Raw genomic sequence first — 16,436 nt, forward strand, 5'->3', positions numbered from 1 at the left:
TAGTCTCATTTCCTGAGACTCCCCTTTATATTCTATATTCTAATCATAATGGCCTATTTTAAGATTTCTTGACACATGATGTTGGCCTTTAACTTATCCCACCCCAATCAACCCAAAACTATACTTCCTTTAAGAATCCACTTAAACAGAATTTCCTCTGTGAAGGCTCACATCAACAGCTCCATTAAACACAACTGGTTGCTCTTTCCTGAGTACCATCACAGGATTCTGAACATCCTCCAGCAGTCCTTACTTTCCTATGCTATAAAAATTTATATTTATCTTTCCAACTACACTGTGACTTCCTTGAAAGAAAAGACTTCCTTTTATTCATCTTTGGAGTCCAGATCTAATGCAGTGTTCGGCACATAATACAGGATCAATATAAGTTTACGAAAAGTGCTAACACATAGTCTTTTTCCAGCAAAGTTGGAGACAAAAAGAGGAGACAGGCCCTTTCACCATGCTAAAAGATAAACACCTGACCTATTCTACTCTTATTTTGTTTCCACTCTTTTTTTTTTTTCCTTTAGAATTATTTTATTAAATCATAAATGTACAACAGCTTCTTAACTCTACACACGCACTTAAATTTTTTTAAAGGAAAAACGTTATGTCTTATTACACCATGATCCTGGCTAATAGCTTTTCAAAACTTTGAGAAAAATCTTAAAAAAGGTTTCACATGTCACCTGAAACTTACAAATTTAACATTATCAAAGAAGGAATGCTTCTACACTCTTACAAAGACCACTAGAAAGAAACAACAATTAAAAAGCTAAGAAACTGTCTCAAAGGCAGTTTTTTTTTAACAATCCTTCCTCCATAGTAAGGTAATGTTATTAAATAATCCAATCCATTCACAAAATGGCTCTCTGCATCTGCTCTGGTGTCTTCTGCCATATCACTGCATATTTATGCATGACTGAGATAAGATTTTCCTTAACATTGTTATTTCGATAACCTGAAGCTGTTCTGTTACCTCTGGGCTCTCATCCTCTCCTATTTATACAGTGAAGCCCATGGCAAATAGGAAGAAGCTCACTATCTGCTTCTCCCTCCATAACCCCCACTTCCTCCACTGCCTCCTGGACCATAGTTTCCTCTACCATATGGTCCCCCCATGTTCCTGCTACCACCAAAATTTCCACTCTTCATTGGACCATAGTTAGAAGGTTGTTGGTTATAATTTCCAAAATCATTGTAATTTCCACTCCCGTAATTTCCTCCTCCACAGTTGTCATAACCACCTCCGTAGCCCCCACCCTGGTTGCCATATCCAGGTCCTCCACCACCATATCCTCCTCTTCGTCCTCCATAACCAGGGCTACCTCCAAAATTGCCACCTCCAGGTCCTCCTCCATACCCATTATAGCCATCCCCAAATCCACGGCCACTTCCATATCCACCAGATCCTCCTCTAAAGTTACTTCCTGGTCCTGGTCCAAAATTTCCACCACCACCACGAGAATCTCCAAAACCAAAGTTGCCTCCTCTTCCACTTCTAGAACTTTGGACTTCCTGCATTTCTTGTCTAGACAAAGCCTTTCTTACTTCTGCATTATGAACATTGATAGTATGGTATTTTTGCAACACAATCTTATCCACAGGATCATGGTCATCAAAAGTAACAAATCCAAAGCCTCTTTTCTTTCCAGACTGCCTGTCAGTAATAATCTCAATGGTATCAATTTTTCCATATTCCTCAAAGTAATCTCTAAGATGATGTTCCTCAGTATCTTTCTTAATTCCACCAACAAACAGCTTCTTCACAGTTACATGAGCCCCCGGCTTTCCAGATTCCTCTCTTGCAACAGCACGTTTTGGCTCAACCACTCTCCCATCAATTGAATGAGGTCTTGCAGCCATGGCAGCATCAACTTCAGCCATGGAAGAAAAAGTCACAAAACCAAATCCTCTTGATCTCCACTTTCTTTATTAAGAATAATCTTCCAGATTGTAAAACAGAATGGTATACATATGGTTAAGTGAAAATTGAAGCCTGAGACAGAAAAAAAGATAATAAGAGAGCATCCAGTAGCTCAAGTTTTTGTACAGAGAGGAAACTAGCGATAGAACAAAAAGACCGCTTATTGAATGAGAGAAGATATGTGCAAAAAAATATATCCGATAAGGGATTAATATCCAAAATACATAAAGAACTCATACAAGTCATTAGCAAAAAAAAAACACCAAATTAAAATTCAGGCAGAGGACGTGAAAGACATTTTTACAAAGATAACATACAGATAGCTAACAGGTACATGAAAAGATGCTTCAACATCACCAATCATGAGGGAAATGCAAATCTAAATCACAATGAGATACTATCTCATACCTGTCAGAAGGACAACATAGAAGACAAATAATACGTGCTGGTGAGGATGCAGAGAAAAGAGAACCCTCTGTACTGTGGAAAAGTAAACTGGTGCAACCATTATGAAAAACAGTATGGAGATAGCTCAAAAAATTAAAAACAGAACTACCATATGATCTATCAATTGCATGCCTATGTATTTATCCAAAGAAAACAAAACACTATTTCAAAAACATACATGTACCCCCATGTTCATTGCAACATTATTTACAATAGCCAAGATATGGGAGCAACCTAAGTGTCTCAACAGATGAATGGAAAAGGAGAGAGAGAGAGAGAGGGAGAGAGAGAGATACACATGTGTGTGCGTGTGTATATATGTGTATATATATATATACACACACACAATGAAATATTTTTTATCCTTAAAAAAGAATGAAATTTTGCCATCTGTGACAACAAAGATGGATCTAGAAAGAACTACACTAAGTGAAACAAGTCAGAGAAACACAAATACTGCATTTCACTTTTATGTGAAATATAAAAAACAAAACAAGTAAACACTAATAACTAAATGAAAATAGTCACAGATACAGAGAACAAACAGATGGCTGCCAGAGCACAGGCGATGGGGGAAAGAGAGAAATTAGGTGAGGGAGATTGAGAGAGACAGATTTTCAGTAACAAAAGAAATAAGTCAAATGTATTTGTGTGGGGAATATAGTCAATAATCATGTTTTGTCTTTGTATGATGAGGACAGACAGTAACTAGACTTGACATGATGATCACTTTGAAATGTATAAAAACAGCAAATCATTATGCTGTGTACCAAGAAATAACATAGTGTTGTGGGTCAATTATACTTCAAACATATACACAAAACTAACAAATTAACTAACTCATAGAAGAAGAGATCAGATTTGTACTTACCACAGGCAAGGACTGAAGAGGGGGAATTTGATGAAGACAGGCAAAAAGCACAAACTAAGATAACTAAATACTAGGGATGTAATGTACAACATGATAAAAATAATTAACATTACTAAATATTATATATAAAAGTTGTCAAGAGAAAAAGTTCTAAGAGTTCTCTTCACAAAAGAGAATTTTTTTCTATTTCTTTAATTTTGTATCCATATGAGGTGCTGGATATTCACTAACTTACTGTGATAATCATTTCATGAGGTATGTAAGTCAAATCACTATGCTGTACACCTTAAACATATGGTATATATCAATTATATCCATATAAAACTAGAAAGGGAAAAAAAAGTTTCACAAGGATTTCCAGCAATATTCTGTCAGCCTATGACAGAATAGGGAAGAGGTAAAGAAAGCTCCGGAGAAGGCAATGGCACCCCACTCCAGTACTCTTGCCTGGAAAATCCCATGGACGGAGGAGCCTGGGAGGCTGCAGTCCATGGGGTCAGTGAGGGTTGGACCCGACTGAGCGACTTCCCTTTCACTTTTCACTTTCATGCATTGGAGAAGGAAATGGCAACCCACTCCAGTGTTCTTGCCTGGAGAATCCCAGGGATGGAGCAGCCTGGTAGGCTGCCGTCTATGGGGTCGCACAGAGTCAGACACGACTGAAGCGACTTAGCAGCAGCAGCAGCAAAGAAAGCTCTAGAAGCCAGAATGGGTTCAATAAGAAAAAAAACATATTAACCTAATTTAAAAACTACTAGATTGAGAGATCAGAGAAATAACACAGAGTAGGTCAAATACATCTCGTTGAGATCAAAGTAAAGTTTCTTATGTTCGTTAGGTGATGGATTGAGAATAAGCTGAACCATCTCAGATTATTCATCAGTGGCTTGATACTGAGAAATGGAATAATTTCCTGCCATATCAGAAAACAAGGATGTCACAGTCACAAGCAACTGCAGCCACCAAGGATGGTCAAGCTAGTGAGCCCTGCGGGAACTCAGGAAGGAAAGAATACATGTCATCTAGCAGCCATCAGACTGCAGCCACTCCCCATGACCCCTGAGCAAACTTAGGTTGTGAAAACATAGGACACTGTCCCCAGATAGGAAGATGCATATCAAAGAAATGTTTCCAGTGAGGCCAGACTTCTGCATTTTCCCATACACAGAAAAGCGCTAAATTCCTTACCTTGACATTTCTGGTTTACCAGTAATCTTGTGACTTTCCAGATTACCTGCCCTTTGTAGCACAACTCCTACATATCCTAGCTCCTCCCCTCATCCCTTGGAGCACTTTCAGAGCTATCTGAAAGCTGTCTGCAGGCCTCATTTGACCCAAATAAAACTTAATTCCCAATTCTCATATTGTACAAATTTTTTTCAACAGTATCAGTCTGGATGAAAGGCTCTCAGGTTATCTCAGGGCTCTGTATTTGACCTTACTTTTTTCAGTGTTTATCAACGACCTTGAAGATTCAAGTGGTAGCTTATAAATTTTCCTAGTGATATAAAACATGGGAAGGTTAGGTAATACCATGAAAGTCATAATTGAAAATCAAAAATATCTGAACAGATAGGTCGAAACAATGGGCTGAAAATGCAAAATGGAATTTATCAAGGATACATGTAAATTCATTTATCTAAACAAAAGTATGCGACTAGTAAGAAATCAATTTTTAAAAATTTATTGCAAGTTACGTAAGTAATTTAAAATATTCTAGTATTTTCATTTTTTTGGCTGCACCAAGTGGCTTGTGGAGTCTCAGCTCCATGACCAGGGAATCAAACTCAGGCCCTTAGCAGTGAGCCTGCAGAGCCCTAACCACTGTATCACAAGAGAATTCCCAAGGAATCAATTTTAATATCAGTTGATAATTAGTTGAGAGTTTATTTGACCGTAAGCTAAAGATGAAGCTTTGATGTGTAGTGTCAGCTTAAAAACTTTACACAAATTCAGTTAATAAAATAACAGTCTAGTGACTGATGGGAGAAGGAAATGGCAACCTACTCTAGTATTCTTGCCTGGAGAATCCCATGGACAGAGAAGCCTGGCAGGCTACACACAGTCCATGAGATCACAAGAGTCAGACATAACTTAATGACTAAACCACCACCACTAGTGACTGAACAGAGAAGGAAATCACTACAGGTCAGGCAACTTTCTGAGAATTGTAATTAGAATATAACCTCTTAAAAGTGGTAACTTACTAACAATGAAAAATCAGAAAGAGAAGTTAAGGAATCAATCCCATTCACCACTGCAACAAAAATAATTAAATATCTAAGAATAAACTTACCTAAGGAGACAAAAGAACTGTACACAGAAAATTATGAGACTAATGAAAGAAATCAAAGATGACATAAACAGATGGAGAGATATTCCATGTTCCTGGGTAGGAAGAATCACTATTGTGAAAATGACTATACTACCAAACACAATCTACAGATTCAGTGTGATCCCTATCAAATTACCAATGACATTTTTCACAGAACTAGAACAAAAAATTTCACAATTCATATGGAAACACAAAAGACCCGGAATAGCCAAAGCAATCTTGAGAAAGAAGGATGGAGCTGGAGGAATAAAGCTTCCTGACTTCAGATTATACTACAAAGCTACAGTCATCAAGACAGTATGGTACTGGCACAAAAACAGAATTATAAACCAATGGAACAAGATAAAAAGCCCAGAAATAAACTCATGCACATATGGGTACCTTATTTTTGACAAAGGAAGCAAGAATATACAATGTGTCAAAGACAGCCTCTTCAATAAATGGTGCTGGGAAAAGTGGACAGCTACATGTAAAAGAATGAAATTAGGACATTTCCTAACACCATACACAAAGATAAACTCAAAATGGATTAAAAACCTAAATGTAAGCCCAGAAACTATAAAACTCTTAGAGGAAAACATAGGCAGACCACTCGATGACATAAATCAAAGCGAGATCTTCTATGACTCATCTTCTAGAACAATGGAAACAAAAACAAAAGTAAACAAGTAGGACCTGATTAAACTTAAAAGCTTTTGCACAGCAAAGGAAACACTAAGCAAGGTGAAAAGACAACCCTCAGAATGGGAGAAAATAATAGCAAATGAAACAACTGACAAAGGATTAATTTCCAAAATACACAAGCAGCTCATACAATTCAATACCAGAAAAACAAACAACCTGATCAAAAAGTGGAAAAAAGACCTTAACAGACATTTCTCCAAAGAAGACACACAGATGGCTAACAAACACATGAAAATATGCTCAACATCACTCATAATTACAGAAATGCAAATCAAAACCACAATGAGATATCACCTCACACCGGTCAGAATGGTCATCATCAAAAAGCCTACAAATAATAAATGCTGGAGAGGGTGTGGAGAAAAGGGAATGCTCCTGCACTGTTGGTGGGAACGTAAACTGATATAGCCACTATGGAAGACAGTATGGAGATTCCTTAAAAAACTAGGAATAAAACCAGCATATGACCCAGCAATCCCATCCTAGGCATATACCCTGAGGAAACCAAAATTGAAAAAGACACATGTATCCCACTGTTCATCGCAGCACTATTTACAACAGCTAGAACATGGAAGCAAGCTAGATGTCCATCAACAAATGAAAGGATAAAGAAGTTGTGGTACATAGACACAACGGAATACTTAAAAAGGAACACCTTTGAATCAGTTCTAATGAGGTGGACGAACATAGAACCTATTGTATACAGTGAAGTAAGTCAGAGAAAGATAAATATCATATTCTAACACACATATACGAAATCTAGAAAAATGGCACTGAAGAATTTATTTTCAGGGCAGCAATGGAGAAACAGACATAGAAAATAGACTTGTGGCCATGGGGAGAAGGGAGGAGAGGGTGAGATGTATGGAAAGAGTAACATGGAAACTTACTGTACGTAAAATAGATAGCCAATAGGAATTTGCTGTATGGCTCAGGAAACTCAAACAGGGGCTCTGTATCAACCTAGAGGGGTGGGATGGGGAAGGAGACGGGAGGGAAGTTCAAAGGGAGGGGATACATGTATACCTGTGGCTGATTCACGTTGAGGTTTGACAGAAAACAGAATTTGGTAAAGCATTATCCTTGAATAAAAAGAAATTAATTAAAAAATAAAGTGATAACTTACCACTTATAACAGATTCAGAAGAGGATAACCAGGATGGTAGTACTGGGGCTGGAAACTAAACCAAATGAAAGAAAGACCTGAGAGAATCAGGAATGATATCCACAGAGATGAGATCTGAGATAGTAAAAGTAACATCAGAGCTGTTTCCCAGTTCTTTGAATGACTGTTATATTGCATGGCACAAATTATGTTTTATACATTTTGTACTTATTTCCCATGTACACAGTTCCAAATGTGTATGTGTGTGTGAGTGCATGCTCAGCCATGCCCAACTCTTTGCAACCCCATGGACTGCGGCCTGTCCATGCTTCTCTGTCCATGGGATTCTCCAGACAAGAACACTGGAGCGGGTTGCCATTTCCTTCTCCATGGGATCTTCCTGACCCAGGGATCGAACCCATGTCTCCTGCATTGGCAGGCAGATTCTTTACCACTGCACCACCTGGGAAGCCCTAACCTGACATGTAATAAATGCTCAAGAATTTGAAGTTCAAAAATCAACTCAGCTGTTGATGGCTAAGCCAACAAAGATTTGTTACACAGGAGTAACTAATGTGATCTCAATGACAACTCAACAAAAGGATAAAGCTGGAGGAAAAAACTTAAAAACCAAAGTAGAAAGCCTTAACCGAAGCAAGCACATAGGCTATGTAAGGAATATTACCCTGAAAGTTAGAATTTCTGTCTATCAGATGATGTTCTTGATCATCAGTTCGTTCAGTCGCTCAGTCATGTCCGACTCTTTGTGGCCCCATGAATCGTAGCACGCCAGGCCTCCCTGTCCATCACCAACTCCCAGAGCTTACTCAAACTCATGTCCATCAAGTCGGTGATGCCATCCAGCTATCTCATCCTCTGTTGTCCCCTTCTCCTCCTGCCCCCAATCCCTCCCAGCATCAGAGTCTTTTCCAATGAGTCAACTCTTCGCACGAGGTGGCCAAACTATTGGAGTTTGAGCTTTAGCATCAGTCCTTCAAAAGAACACCCAGGACTGATCTCCTTTAGAATGGACTGGTTGGATCTCCTTGCAGTCCAAGGGACTCTCAAGAGTCTTCTCCAACACCACAGCTCAAAAGCATCAATTCTTCGGCGCTCAGCTTTCTTCACAGTCCAACTCTCACATCCATACATGACCACTGGAAAAACCACAGCCTTGACTAGATTGACCTTTGTTGGCAAAATAACGTCTCTGCTTTTGAATATGCTATCTAGGTTGATCATAACTTTCCTTCCAAGGAGTAAGAGTCTTTTAATTTCATGGCTGCAATCACCATCTCCAATGATTTTGGAGCCCCTCAAAATAAAATCTGACACTGTTTCCACTGTTTCCCCATCTATTTGTCATGAAGTGATGGGACCAGATGCCATGATCTTAGTTTTCTGAATGTTGAGCTTTAAGCCAACTTTCACTCTCTTTCACTTTCATCAAGAGGCTTTTTAGTTCCTCTTCACTTTCTGCCATTAGATTAGTGTCATCTGCATATCTAAGGTTATTGATATTTCTCCTGGCAATCTTGATTCCAGCTTGTGCTTCTTCCAGCCCAGCGTTTCTCATGATGTACTCTGCATATAAGTTAAATAAGCAGGGTGACAATATGCAGCCTTGACGTACTCCTTTTCCTATTTCGAACCAGTCTGTTGTTCCATGTCTAGTTCTAACTGTTGCTTCCTGAGCTGTATACAGGTTTCTCAAGAGGCAGGTCTTGCCACTACTTATATTTCAGTTCCTCTTGTATTAATAAATATTTCTACAATACAAAGTCATTTTTTCATTCTTCTTTTACAAACATAAAGCTGAGGTTGAGAGAAGCTATTTACTTGGCACCAAACCACATGACAGTGGTTAAACTTGAATTAGAACTCTAAGTTTTTTACTCACAACCTCTTTGTTAAAACTGCTAGACTCGTTAGAAAGTGAAAGTCGCTCGGTCTAGTCCTTGCGACCCCATGGACTGTACAGTCCATAGAATTCTCCAGGCCAGAATACTGGAGTGGGTAGCCTTTCCCTTTGCCACGGGATATTCCCAACCCAGGTCTCCCACATTGCAGCGAATTCTTTACCAGCTTAGCCACAAGGGAAGCCCACTAGACTCATTAGGGACACAGTAAACAAGTATAGTATTACACTTATTAACCCAACTCCAATTTGGTAATACTCTGGCTTCACTTTTATTACTTCCTCCAGCCATCCAACGGAGAAGGCAATGGCATCCCACTCCAGTACTCTTGCCTGAAGAACCCCAGGGATGCCTGAGCCTGGTGGGCTGCCGTCTATGGGGTCGCACAGAGTCGGACACGAGTGAAGCGACTTAGCAGCAGCCAGCCATCCAGTCTCTAAACCCACAAAGTAAGCCTGCATTAAAACTATACAACATTTAGAAATTTTTATTTCTTAGAGCTTAATGCTAAAACAAAAAAGTAATGAGATTTGAAACCAAAGATTTATCTCTTTCATGTTGCTTAAGGAGTAGCCATGGCACCACCGGTTCTACCATAAGCAAATCTTGGCCAACAGGGTCTGCTAAGCACACACCACGTTGTTTTTCTGGGAACCTAAGTGGCTTCCTTTGGGCATTACAGAGCTGCAGCAAAGTTAGTAACAGAAGACAGTGAGAAAAATTTTAACTTCAGTAGAGGAAGAAGAAGTGTTCATGTGTACGAAGAAGATAAGCACATGAAAGATTCATTGTGTTTTCTATGCATGGGGCTAGCTTGTCAAAAAGCTATTAAAGAAAGCTGGAGAGGCACAGGACTTGATAGTGTTCAAGGAGGAGTTACACCGGGTTTTTAATAGCAAACTGGTGGTCAGCTCTAGTAGTAAAATCTCTAAAGGAATGCCCTAACAAGTGAGGACGCTCTCAATTTACTTCCCAAGGAGACTTATTTACATTATAATGGTTGCTACGGTTACTTTAATTCCATCACAGCTCCTTTCTCCAGTTGCTAAACTGGAGCTCCAGCCTGGGTGGTAGCCGTTCTCAATCAGAAACCTCAACTGAAGCAAACTCAAAATTCAGGATACTCAAAAGTTCATGACCTACAGAGGGAGAGTTCTACTAACAAAAATTGCCAAAAGGCAGGGCTCTTTGTTTCCTGTATTTTTTCTATTCAAGATCTTACTGCTACCTTAGGGGAACTCTCTAGGAGTCAATATTTTTATTGGCCCTAACCAGATATTCTTAAAGGAAAAGCAAAACAAATAACATGAATTTCATAAAGAGTAATGGATCAAAGCTGTGATTCCTATATTACCAGTATCTTTCCCCCTTGCTTTAATCAAAAAAAGACCATTATTAAAAAGACATTGAAAAGTCTCTCACATGACTCATCATTATTATCTTTCTAAAAAAAATATTTATTTACCTGGCTGCACCAGGTGTTAGTTGCGGCATGTAAGACCTTCGATCTTCACTGTGGCATGTGGGATCTTTAGTTGCAGTGTGTGGGATTTTATTTTTAGTTGCAGCATGTGAAACCTAGTTCCCAGATCAGGGACTGAACCCATGCCCCCGCCACTGGGAGCGTGGCGTCTTAGTCACTGAACCAATCAGCAGGGAAGTCCTACTAACTACTATCTTCTAAGAACAACAACATATAGTACTGGCTCTACAAGCAGTACCTAAACCAGATATAAACAATGAGGTCAGTATATTCTGCATTAAAGCAATAACCAAACAGAACATACAGTAACAGAAAAAGGAAAGAAAGGGGAAGTGAAGAACAAAAAAAGAGCAAGATTTCAGAACCATGAACTCCAAATAATCACTTTAAGTACAGTTAATTTAACAACAACAACAACAAAAAAATGTTCCAATGATAATGAGAAACATTACTCTCAAAGATAGCAATAATGACAGACACATAGGTAGTGGTCTGTAGATACCCACCTAGTCAGCCATCAGAGGCTTCAAAGACCACCCACGGGAAAAGTGAAGTTTCACATTTCTATATTTTTATTGTTTATTCTTGTATCCCCATTCTCATCATCCTCTCAACTTAAGCAAACACTGTAATGTACTTAATGTGTTTAGATGTTTTCTAGTAAACTGTGTAATGTGTTTTACTTACATACCTTTTAAAAATTTATATAGATGCTTTTGTTAAATATCTCAATCTGTTTTTAATTACCACCAGGCCAGGCTTCAGCAATACGTGAACCATGAACTTCCAGATGTTCAAGCTGGTTTTAGAAAAGGCAGAGGAACTAGAGATCAAATTGACAACATCCGCTGGATCATCAAAAAAGCAAGAGAGTTCCAGAAAAACATCTATTTCTGCTTTATTGACTATGCCAAAGCCTTTGATGGTGCGGATCACAATAAACTGTGGAAAATTCTGAAAGAGATGGGAATACCAGACCACCTGACCTGCCTCTTGAGAAACCTATATGCAGGTCAGGAAGCAACAGTTAGAACTGGACATGGAACAACAGACTGGTTCCAAATAGGAAAAGGAGTACATCAAGGCTGTATATTGTCACCCTGCTTATTTAACTTATATGCAGAGTACATCATGAGAAACGCTGGGCTGGAGGAAGCACAAGCTAGAATCAAGATTGCTGGGAGAAATATCAATAACCTCAGATATGCAGATGACACCACCCTTATGGCAGAAAGTGAAGAGGAACTAAAAAGCCTCTTGATGAAAGTGAAAGAGAGTGAAAGTTGGCTTAAAGCTCAACATTCAGAAAACTAAGATCATGGCATCTGGTCCCATCACTTCATGGGAAATAGATGGGGAAACAGTGTCAGACTTTATTTTGGGGGGCTCCAAAATCACTGCAGATGGTGCTTGCAGCCATGAAATTAAAAGACGCTTACTCCTTGGAAGAAAAGTTATGATCAACCTAGATAGCATATTCAAAAGCAGAGACATTATTTTGCCAACAAAGGTCTGTCTAGTCAAGGCTATGGTTTTTCCAGTGGTCAAGTATCGATGTGAGAGTTGGACTGTGAAGAAAGCTGAGCGCCGAAGAATTAATGCTTTTGAACTGTGGTGTTGGAGAAGACTCTTGAGAGTCCCTTGGACTGCAAGGAGATCCAACCAGTCCATTCTAAAGGAGATCAGTCCTGGGTGTTCTTTTGAAGGACTGATGCTAAAGCTGAAACTCCAATAGTTTGGCCACCTCGTGCGAAGAGCTGACTCATTGGAAAAGACTCTGATGCTGGGAGGGATTGGGGGCAGGAGGAGAAGGGAACGACAGAGGATGAGATAGCTGGATGGCATCACCGACTCGATGGACATGAGTTTGAGTAAACTCTGGGAGTTGGTGATAGACAGGGAGGCCTGGCGTGCTGCGATTCATGGGGTCGCAAAGAGTCGGACACGATTGAGCGACTGAACTGAACTGAACTGAACTGATGCTTTTAAGAGGGCTTCCCAGGTGGCGCTAGTGGTAAAGAACTGGCCTGCCAATGCAGGAGACATAAGAGAAGCAGATTCGATCCCTGGGTCGGGAAGATCCCCTGGCAGAGGGCACGGCAACCCACTCCAGTATTCTTGCCTGGAGAATCCTATGGACAGAGGAGCTTGGTGGGCTGCAGTCCTTAGGGCTGCACAGAGTCAGACATGACTGAAGTGACTTGGCATGCACACATACATTTAAGGTCCATCATGTTTCCGTGCATACATCTAGTTCACCGCTTCAAACTGCTAGATAGTACCCTGTGGAATAAATCTATCATGATTTACTCAACATTGGGCAAAGAGTATGGACAATAAGATTGTTTTCCATAAGCACAAATAACAAGCGATGAATGACCAACCACTTATGGACCTCTGTGAGAATTTCTTTCAGGTATACAGCTACGAAAAGAACTGTTGGATCACACTGTATCTGGGTAAGTACAGCCTTTCAAAATAGTTAGACAAGTCTATACTACTATGAAGAGTCTCTTGATCAAAGTGAAAGGGAAGAGTGAAAAAGTTGGCTTAAAACTCAACATTCAGAAAACTAAGATCATGGCATCTGGTCCCATCACTTCATGGCAAATAGATGGGGAAACAGTGACAGAATTTATTTTTTGGGGGGCTCCCAAGTCACTGCAGATGGTGATTGCAGCCATGAAATTAAAAGACGCTGACTCCTTGGAAGGAAGGTTATGACCAACGTAGACAACATATTACAAAGCAGAGACATTACTTTGCCAACAGAGGTCTATCTAGTCAAAGCTATGGTTTTTCCAGTAGTCATGTATGGATGTGAGAGTTGGACTATAAAGAAAGCTGAGTGCTGAAGAATTGATGCTTTTGAACTGCAAGGAGATCCAACCAGTCTATCCTAAAGGAAATCAGTCCTGAATATTCATTGGAAGGACTGATGCTGAAGCTGGAACTGCAATACCTGAGCCATCTGATGCGAAGAACTGACTCATTAGAAAAGACCTTAATGCTGGGAAAGACTGAAGGCGGGAGAAGAAGGGGACGAACGAGGATGAGATGGCTGGATGGCATCACAGATTCAATAGACATGAGTTTGAGTAAACTCCGGGAGTTGGTGACGGACAGGAAGGCCTAGAGTGCTGTGGTCCATGGGGTCACAAAGAGTCAGATAGGAATAAGCGACTGAACGGACACTTCTACCAACGAGGAACTAGGGTACCTGTGCAGCCACTGTTTACCAAGCACCGGGCGAGACACTCCAGGTCCTTTTTCTACTATAAACCTCATCCTCTTGAGCTAGTCTTTGCCCCTTTGCTTTTCACATCAGCAGTCACCACGTCAGAACTATGAACGTAAGGGTTTCCTCCCTTGCTTCTCCCTGACCATCAAGTTCCCTATTCTACTTCAATGATGCCCTGGGCTGCCAAGGCTTCCACTAACCATGAAACTTACGAAACACAATCAAATAGCCAATGTTATTTTAACAAGTTTAAAAAAGTCATTAATTGAAGTCTGCCCATTATACTGAACACCAAGAAATTTCTTTATCTACATTTTAGACCATTCTATAGTGCATTTTCTTTCCCTTTTTAGGGAGTACTTGGAGAAACAGCACCATTTATTTGGAACTCTTCATACATAAAATAAGGGGAGAGCTGGATTACAATCAGTGTTTTCAATCTAAACTCTGGAACTGAGGACTCAAGATGATCATGTCAAGACAAAACAGGGTTACCTATGCCTCTTCAATTAGAAGAGCACAATAAAAAAATTTTTAACCTATAAATTTTGTTTCCTCTTTAGATTCAGTCTGGAAAATTGGTTCAATAAGAAAAAGATTTATTCACACATAACTAGTTGGGAGTATTAACTGGTATAACCTCTACTGTATTTGGCAATATTCACAAAATAAAAAATATACATTCCTTTGAATTAGAAATTTCACTTGTAAGAATTTTTCTATAGACATTCACATATCTGTCCACATACATACAAGTATATTCATTATAGCTTCATTTGTCAAGGCAAAATATATTGAAAACAGCTCCTGAAAGACACTTAAAAAACTCAACATTCTGGCTGCCTCTAAAAAGGCCAGTTAAGTGGCTAGAGGACAAGTGCTTTATTTTATATCTTTTGAATTTTACACCATTACATGTATGAAAAGTGAAAGTGAAAGTCACTCAGTCATGTCCAACTCTTTGCAACCCCAGGGACTATACAGTCCATGGAATTCTCCAGGCCAGAGTACTGGAGTGGGTAGCTTTTCCCTTCTCCAGGGCCTCTTCTCAACCCAGGGATCGAACCCAGGTCTCCCACATTGCAGGCAGATTCTTTACCAGCTGAGCCACCAGGGAAGCCCATTACATGTCTAATCTATTACAAATTTTAATTTATCACTCTAACAACCTACATTATCTTCTAAAGATTCTTCAAGCCCTCACATTCTGATTTTAACATCTGACTTACAATCCAACAGTTATTTCTTGCAAATAATCAGAGAAATAAAGTAACTGAAGGGTATCAAGAAGGCAGCTTTCATTAGACAAGGTGCATGTGTCTATACAGTATGAGAGTATTATATTTAGTCTTGGCACTGCCATCTCCTTTAGAAGTTCCTTCTAACTGGATCTCACCTTATTTTTTATTCATATCAACTTTCCTTGAGTTCATAAAGACAAGTCTATCAAATGAATTGCCCTGTCCCTAAGAACTGCTAGAAAGAAATAATATGTCCATATAGATAACAGATAGTGGTGTCTATGAAGCTCAAAATGTATTTCCTTTTTTTGTCGTTTGACCAAGTCACACTGCCTTCAGGATCTTAGTTCCCCAGCCAGGGACTGAACCTAAGCCCTCATGCAGTAAAAGCACTGACTCCTAACCATTGGACTGCCAGGGAATCCCCCCAAAATGTATTTACTTTCAATGACTTAAGAATTGTGTTGTTCAATAGATAGTGACTAGCCATATGATGCTAGTGAACACATTAAATGTGGCCAGTCCAAATTTAAATGTGCTGTCAAAACATAATACATACCAGATATCAGACTTAATATGAAAAAGTAAAATATCTCAATTTTAATATGGATTACATGCTGAAATTGTAATATATGGATTTATAAGATTAAATACAATATATTATTAAAAATCACTTTTTTTTTTTACTTTTATTAATGTGGCTACCAGAAAATTTAATGCGACTATACTTTGAATTTCAGATTAATGTAGTAAATTAATCCTGCTACATTTCAGATGAATTCACTTGCTCATATTCCACAAGAAAAGTATTTCAAAATTTCACCATTTTAGTCAAACTTAGTCCTTTTCCTTCTCCATTCCTCAGCCTATCAATGAGCCTCAGAATAAAATAAAAGGACAGCTACAGTCTTGCCCCTTTAGATTTATTTATAAAATTTAATCTTCTTTGAAATAAAGTTTCCAGATAGCATTGTTTTGATCAGGTTAAATAAAAAGTGACTCAGGGGCTTAATGAACACTGATGGTTTTATAGCAGTACAGTACAACAAAGAGGCTGAGGTGGAAAATTGAGACTCCTGGGCTCTAGTTTCAATAAAATGATACTCCTTTGAAAAATAGTAACAATATATCATCAAGTACAAAACAATTCAATGTAAAATATCTAGTTTTTAATCATAGC

General features: G+C 39.1%; 1 protein-coding gene and 1 pseudogene across 4 annotated transcripts in view; both read right to left on the minus strand.

Moving 5' to 3' along the window:
• Positions 1-16,436, minus strand: part of AHCYL2 (adenosylhomocysteinase like 2) — a 190,236-nt gene that overhangs the window by 141,949 nt on the left and 31,851 nt on the right. The gene's annotated exons all lie outside the window — the stretch shown is intronic.
• LOC147373830 (heterogeneous nuclear ribonucleoproteins A2/B1 pseudogene) lies at positions 515-4,444 on the minus strand (annotated as a pseudogene). Its single transcript, XR_015163280.1, has 2 exons — positions 4,437-4,444; positions 515-1,933 (listed from the first exon to the last, which is right to left on the minus strand). The product of XR_015163280.1 is annotated as a heterogeneous nuclear ribonucleoproteins A2/B1 pseudogene (transcript).

Source organism: Bos grunniens, chromosome 4 (assembly GCF_055505025.1).
Source record: "Bos grunniens cultivar Pamir isolate PY7600 chromosome 4, Bosgru_T2T1.0, whole genome shotgun sequence".
In the NCBI taxonomy this organism is placed as follows: domain Eukaryota; kingdom Metazoa; phylum Chordata; class Mammalia; order Artiodactyla; family Bovidae; genus Bos; species Bos grunniens.